This window comes from Triticum dicoccoides, chromosome 2A (assembly GCF_002162155.2).
Source record: "Triticum dicoccoides isolate Atlit2015 ecotype Zavitan chromosome 2A, WEW_v2.0, whole genome shotgun sequence".
Lineage (NCBI taxonomy): Eukaryota > Viridiplantae > Streptophyta > Magnoliopsida > Poales > Poaceae > Triticum > Triticum dicoccoides.
The window spans coordinates 489018493-489026673 of NC_041382.1; positions in this window are offsets into that span (position 1 = coordinate 489018493).

Below are 8181 nucleotides of genomic sequence, written 5' to 3' on the forward strand. Positions count from 1 at the left end.
CACCGCGAGCCGCCGCCCCGCCTCCAGCACCCCGCCCAGCCGGAGCCCTCGCCGGAGGTAGCCACCGGACTCCGCCGCCGGTTTTTTTTATAAAAACCGTTCGGTTTTTTTAGAAACCCTAGATCCATTTTTTTCCGGATCACCGGTTTTTCTTTTTTTCGGTTTTTCTGTTTAGCAGACGTTCGTCCGAACATTCATTTTAACGAACGGTTCTTCGCCCATTTCTTATAGCTAACGAACACTCATTCGTTAGTTTGTTCATTAGTTTCTTTGATCGGATTTATTCCGCGATTTCTCTGATCGTGATTTCTGATCCGATCTTAGTTTCTGTTTTTCTTTTTGCTCGTTAGTCGGAACCAGGCGATTCAAGCGCCTAGAGTTTCATCTCGAAACCCTCTTTCCGTTTAACCAACTTAAATAAGTTTTTGCTACTGTAAAATTTGACCTAAGTTCAGATTAGTAAACGAAGCTTTTCTCTTCCACCGTTTGAGTTTCATTGCTCCGTTTGATTTGATTCTTTTTGCGAACCGGAGTTCTTAAGTTGAACTTTCTAGTCAACCTCCCTCTTATTTGAGTTTTGCTTGTGCATTCTTTGCTTGTTGCTTATGTATGTTATTGTTTGTTTGTGATAGAACACCCGTAGTGCGAAGCATGCTACTACGAGTCCCTAGGTTTCGCAGACCGTCAGCAAGGCAAGTAACACATTGATCATACTCTTCTCATACCCAGTTTTTATGCATTAGTTCCAATCCTCAAACATTGCATGGTTAGGATGTCATTAACATGTGGGTTGGGAAGTAGTTGATGAGGTAGAACCTATTACCCTGTTACATTCAAACCTTTGGGAGTTACTTCTACATTGCTTATATTGCTATGCTATGCTCGTAGACGTGGTTCGGGTTTGAGTGAAATCCATGACAGATGTGAGTTGTTTATTAATGGTTCAAATTAAGGTGGCAACTTAAGTTAACATATGGGTGGATTGAGGCACCTGGAGTACCCAGTGTTGCCTGTTTTTTTGGAAATCCCGGAGTACCCGTGTGATCTTCCTATGGACCGCCACCCAGGCTCAAAGGGAACTGAGATGATTCATGCTAGAAACTTCCGTGTGCAGCCACAAGCTATTATGGGCTCTAGCATAGTTGAGTAAGTTACGTGAAGCTCTTGATGAGGCAGATCAGCAGGTAGTGGGATGTAGGTTTGGTATGGTCTGTCCGGAGTAGAGAGTTAATGTTTCTGAAAGACTGTGTCTCGGTCATCCGTTTCTCAAACACCATGTAGTGCGAGAAATCCAACGGAGGCGATCGAGTCTTGTGGGGAAAAGTGTGCAAACCTCTGCAGAGTGTATAATCTAATCATGGTTAGCCGTGTCCCCGGTTATGGACAATTCTTGAGTATCTAGTACTTGGGTTATCACATGTATCTCATCACTCTTAATTAATACTATTGGGTTGTTAATCACTTTAATTGTGATTGAGTTGGAGGAACCTTCTCAATGATGTTTAAACTACCATGATAGTTAACATTAAAATCTATTCCTTTGTTGTAGGGAAAAATTGGCTTTTCGCAAAAACTGTAACCTTAGAGCTTTCCACCAGCCAAATATGCATGTAGTGATAGCATTATTCTGTTCTTGCTCTACTGTGTTACTTTGCCAGCATATTCCATGTGCGGACCCATTTTCAGGCTGCAACATATTATGTTGCAGACTTTTCAGATGAGGAGTAAGGTTCGTTAGGTCGTTGCCGTGCAGCTCAGCTATGCCGTTGGAGTTGATGGACTCACTTTATCTTCCAAGCCTTCCGCTGTTATCGTATTAGATGGCCTTAAGCCATATTATTGTAATAAGTTCTATTTTGAGACTCTCGATGTAATAAGTGTGTGATTGCCACTCTGTTATAAATCCTTCGAGTACTGTGTGTGTCAGCATTACCGATCCAGGGATGACACTGAAGCACAGAGACTTGACCATCTGAGGTCAAGTCGCTACAAGATGGTATCGGAGCACACGTTGAGTGTAGGACACGACCACTAAGATAAACCCTGGGTCACATTTCTCTACTCATTTCTGACTCCTCTCCATTTTCTACTCCTTAGGATGGTGGAGATGAAGAACAAGTTTACACAACCGTATGAAGACACACCTTTTGGGCGCCACTTGAAGGAAGTCACTAAGTACTTGAACATAGGAATACCAAGCTTCACCGGGACTTACAACTCCACTTTACCAGAAGAGGAGCGATGGATGATTCAAGTTCAAGTTCCAGGAAGGACGTTCTCGCCAACTACTTAACCCATAGAGTTTTCTTTTGAAGCACCCACCTGGAGTCTTGGCAAGAGCATGGCAGCCCACATTACCATGGGACTCATTGGAGAAGTCTACAACAGGGAGCTTAAGGACACTATCTACCAAATATGTGGGCGCCGAGACGAGCAATGGGAAGTAATCAGCATCAGGAAGGATAGATCCATTGCAGCTTTCATCTAGGAGTTAAACCAGCACATTCGACGCCAGGAGAACCAAATGTGCATGGACATGATGGACTTGAAGAAGGTGAAGACTAGAATCATCGAGTTGGAGGAAGAACTCAAGTTTACATGCGATGGATATGAGGAGGAAATCAAAATAGTACTGGAGAAGAATGATGACCTAGTCAAGAAGATCGGAGTATTCATGGGAGGACCGACACCAGTGGAAGAAGACGAAGAAGAAGAACCCAAGGAGATACGCCCCAAGGACTACATCATCATCGACGACACCGATTCCGATCCTAGTGATGATGACTTTGAAGACGAAGCTGGAGCTGACATCATGGAGTCTTCCACCAATCAAAATTTCTAGATGACCACCAAAATATTAGTAGCATTTCCCAATGTAATTAGTAGTAGAGGAGCACTTTGTGATAGTCCTAGACCGTTTGTATGCCCTTGCTTGATTGATTGAGTGAAATGTTTGTGTTTGTCTCATGTGCATATGGGTAGTGTTTTCTAATTAGACCCCTTTTCTATTCTGATCTCTTCCATCTAAACCCATCAGATGCCTCCGAGACGTGACACCGGGTTTGCTTTCCCACCAGAGCTCACCTAGTTGATCCAGCAGCAGAATACTTTGATGCAACTACTAGTTCAGAACCAGGGAAACAACAACAACAATAACAGCAACAACCCACCGCGAGTGGACAACCTAGCCCGTTTTCTAAGGTTACAGCCGCCGGTGTTTTCTAGTAGCACCGAGCCTATAGTTGCAGATGATTGGCTCCGCAGGTTTGGAAGGGAGTTATCCACTGCGGGATGCACTGATGCTGAGAAGGTGAATTTTGCCGCACATCAGTTGGATGGACCAGCAGCATCATGGTGGGAGAATTACATGGCCACTTTCCCCATAGCCACGGTGACTTGGGACCAGTTTCAGCAAGCTTTCCGCACGACCATGTCTCAACTGGAGCTATGGAGATGAAGAAGCGGGAGTTCCGCAACCTACGTCAGGGGAACCGTACTGTGGCTCAGTACGTGGATGAGTTTAGCAAGTTATCTCGCTATGCCCCTGATGATGTGGCCACAGATGCCGCGAAGCAGGAGAAGTTTATGGAAGGGCTGAATGATGAGATGAGCATGTAGTTGATGGTAGCAACCTTCAACAACTACCAGGAGTTGGTAGATAAGGCTCTTATGATTGAAGGGAAGCACCAGCAGATTGAGAGCCACAAGAGAAAGTATGGACAAGGGAAGTACAACTCAGGAGCTCAGCAGAAGCCTCGCCTAACCCCGAACTCGGGAGGACTTGTTCATAACCATGGAGGTCACAACCACACTGGAGGAGGATCACATAACCACAATGGTTCTAAGAATGGGAATGGGAATGGAACCAACCATAACCAGAACCACCCCAATCCAGCCACACCCACCAAAAGAGACCTAAGTCACGTTACTTATTTCAAGTGTGGGAAGACTGGACACTACGCCACGGAGTGCCCTGAAGAAAGAATGGAAACGGAAATGGGAGTGCTGGGAAGAAGCCTAATCCATTCAACAAAGGACAAGTGAACCACGTTAACGTGGAGGAGGTTGAAGAGCAGCCGGACGCGGTAATAGGTAAGTTTTTGGTTAAGTCATTTACCACTCTTGTTCTTTTCGATACTGGTGCATCGCATTCATATATATCAAGGGAATTTATGGATAAGTTTAAACTACCAACCCAAACCCTTAGGACCCCCTCTCCTAGTAAGTTCATCCGAAGCAGAGTACATGGCTAGCCGATGGTGCGACCAGATACCCTTAACCATTGGCACACATGTTTTTCCGTCCAACCTAATTATCTTGGAGTCACAAGGATTGGATGTGATATTAGGTATGGACTGGATGTCAAAGTATGGAGGGAGCATTGACTGTGCTAGTAAGTCGATTTATCTCACCACCCCGGAGGGAAAAAGGATTAAGTATGTATCTAGGCATGTGCCTAGGAGGAGCCAAGTGAATGCCCTTACGGGAGTTGTTCAGGAGGAAGTGCCTATAGTGAAGGATTATCCGGATGTTTTTCCAGAGGAGTTACCAGGCATGCCACCGGATAGAGACATTGAGTTTTTGATAGAGCTGTTGCCAGGAACAGGACCAATATCCAAGATACCCTATCGGATGCCCGCAAATGATCTGGAGGAAATTAAGAAACAGATCAAGGAATTATTGGAGAAAGGATACATTCGAAGAAGTTTATCACCTTGGGGAGCCCCTGTGCTTCTGGTGGAAAAGAAGGATAAATCCCTAAGGATGGTTGTTGATTATCGAGCCTTGAATGAAGTGACGATTAAGAACAAGTACCCACTGCCGATGATCAAAGATCCATTCGATCAGCTGCAAGGAGCTAAAGTGTTCTAGAAGATCGATCTCCAATCAGGATACCATCAGTTGAAGATACATGACAAGGATATACCAAGACAGCGTTCACAACACGGTATGGATTATACGAGTACACGGTCATGTCATTTGGACTGACTAATGCCCCTGCTTATTTCATGAGCATGATGAACAAGGTGTTCATGGAGTATCTGGAAAAGTTTGTTGTGGTGTTTACTGATGATATTATGGTATACTCGAAGAATGAAGAGGAGCACAAGGAGCATTTGCGCTTAGTTCTCGAGAAACTCAGGGAACACCAGTTGTATGCTAAGTTTAGCAAATGCGAGTTTTGGTTGAAAGAAGTCGGATTCCTTGGACATGTTATATCGGGAGAAGGTATAGCAGTAGACCCCAGCAAAATTCAGTCAGTCACTGAATGGTTGGCACCCACCTCAGTTAGCGAGATCCGCAATTTCCTTGGACTCGCAGGTTACTATCGGAGATTCATTGAGAACTTTTCCAAAATTGCAAAGCCAATGACTGAACTGTTAAAGAAGGATACTAAGTTTAAATGGATAGAAGATTGCAAGGCAAGTTTCCAGGAGTTGAAGGAACGGTTGACTACAGCACCTATGCTAACACTGCCGGATATACATAAGGAATTCCAAGTGTATTGCGACGCCTCTCGCTTAGGACTTGGATGTGTACTTATGCAGGATGGAAGGGTTATTTCGTATGCCTCACGACAACTAAAACCTCATGAGTTGAACTATGCCATGCATGATTTGGAGTTAGTAGCCGTAGTGCATGCATTGAAGACCTGGAGGCATTACCTTATTGGAAACCGATGTGATGTATACACGGACCATAAGAGTTTGAAGTACATCTTCACCCAGAAGGAACTGAACCTTAGACAGAGGAGATGGTTGGAGCTTATAAAGGATTATGATATGAAGCTACACTATCACCCAGGAAAGGCCAATGTGGTAGCAGACGCCTTGAGCAGGAAGAGTTATGCTAATATCCTTGAAAGTAAGGGATTGCCGAAGGAGTTAGCAGAAAATATCATGGAACTTCGATTAGAGATTGTTCCCAGAGGATTCGTAGCAACAATGGAGGTCCAGTCGACATTGCTGGACATGATTCGGGAAGCTCAGAAGGATGACAAGGAGATTGCCGAGATAAAAGACAAGATGGGCAAAGGAAAGGCCAAAGGTTTTCGTGAGGATGAGCACGATACCCTATGGTTTGAGGACCGAGTTTATGTGCCCAATAACCAGGAAATCAGGAAGTTAATACTTCAGGAGGCTCATGATTCACCATACTAGATACACCCCGAAAACACCAAGATGTATCTGGATTTGAAGGAACGTTTCTGGTGGACTAGTATGAAGAAGGATATTGCCGAGTATGTAGCCGTATGTGATGTATGTCAGCGAGTGAAGGCAGAACATCAAAAGCCAGCAGGATTGTTACAGCCTATGCCGATACCCGAATGGAAGTGGGATAAACTTGGCATGGATTTTATCACCGGATTGCCCAGGATTAAAGCAGGATATGATTCCATATGGGTAGTAGTTGATCGCTTGACCAAAGTGGCTCATTTCATTCCAGTGAAAACCACTTATACAAGTGCAAAGTTGGCCAAAATTTATATGTCCAGGATCGTATGTCTGCATGGAGTTCCAAGGACCATCGTATCAGATAGGGGAACACAGTGTACTTCAAAGTTCTGGAATCAGTTACATCAAACTTTGGTAACAAGGTTAGAGTTCAGTACATCTTTTCACCCATAGACAGATGGACAGACTGAGAGAGTGAACCAAATTTTCGAGGACATGTTGAGAGCCTGTGCGCTAGATTATGGATCTAGTTGGGATGATAATTTTCCATACATAGAGTTCTCATACAACAATAGCTACCAAGCCAGTTTGAGGATGGCACCGTTTGAAGCCCTGTATGGACGCAGGTGCAGAACACCGTTGATGTGGGACGAGGTAGGAGACCGACAATTGTTTGGACCAGATTTGATCAAGGAGTCTGAGGAGAAGGTTAAATTGATTCGTGATAGATTAAAGATTGCTCAGTCCAGGCAGAAGAGTTGTGCGGACTCCAAACGCAAGGAGGTGACTTATGAAATTAGAGACAAAGTATATATGCGGGTATCTCCCTTGCGAGGAGTGAAACGTTTTGGAGTTAAGGGGAAGTTAGCTCCGAGATTTGTAGGACCATATCATGTTTTGGAACGGATGGGAGAGGTTGCCTACAAAATGGAATTGCCCAAGGGATTGTTAGGAGTTCATGACGTGTTCCACGTTTCACAGCTGAAGAAGTGTCATGCTGAGATGGCCGATATACCATTAAGAGATACAGTACCCTTGGAGGCGATTCAGTTGGACAGTGATTTGCCTTGCAAGGAGAAGCCAGTAAAGATTCTTGAGTTTGCTAGCAGAGTCACCCGCAATAAGGTTATCAAGTCTTGCAAAGTTCAGTGGAGCCACCATACCGAGGATGAAACCACCTGGGAACGAGAGGATGATCTTCGCAAAGATCACCCACACCTATTTTCTAGCCAACCCGAATCTCGAGGGCGATATCCATCTTAAGGGGGGGGGGTAGGTTTGTAACATCCCAAATTTTCAATTTGGAATGTTATACATAGTCATCCGTGCATATCATATTTTATTGCATTTCCGTTCTGCAAATCCTCGAAATCCTAAGCAACTCAAGGACCTTTGGAGAGAGTTGGGGATTTCCCCGGTTTTCATATTTGATTTTTTAATCAAATATTGAAACGAGGATTTTGATTTTAATTATTTCTCTCTCCGAAAAATATTTCGTGATAAAATAAATGAGAGGAGATAATATGACTTCTCCAAAATAATAGAAATATTGGAGGAAAAATATTAAAATCATTTATTTGATTTTTATTTGGATTTTATTTGCATTAGAAAAATTGCACATTTTTCAAAATTGCATTTTAGGGCCAAGAAAATGTTCATCTCGTTCTAAATATTTTATTTAGACGATGAAAATTTATTTTGGCATTTTTAGATTTTTTTTCTAGGATTTTATTTCGGTCGGCGAAATTATTAAAAAAAAAAGTTCCGCGCATCGGCTGGGCCTAAGGCCCAGCAGAGCGAGGCCGCTCGCAGCCGCCGCCGCCTCCCTGCGCGCGCGCCGCCACCGCCGACCCGGACTCCAAGTCCGAGCTGGACTACCCCCACCGCCGCTGCCTTGCCCCCTCCCCCAAGCAGCCGCCGCCCCCTCCCCTTCAAATACCGCCGCCACCCCCCCAACACCACCCCACCACCGCCGCCCGCGCCACCTGCAGCTGCCGCCACCCCG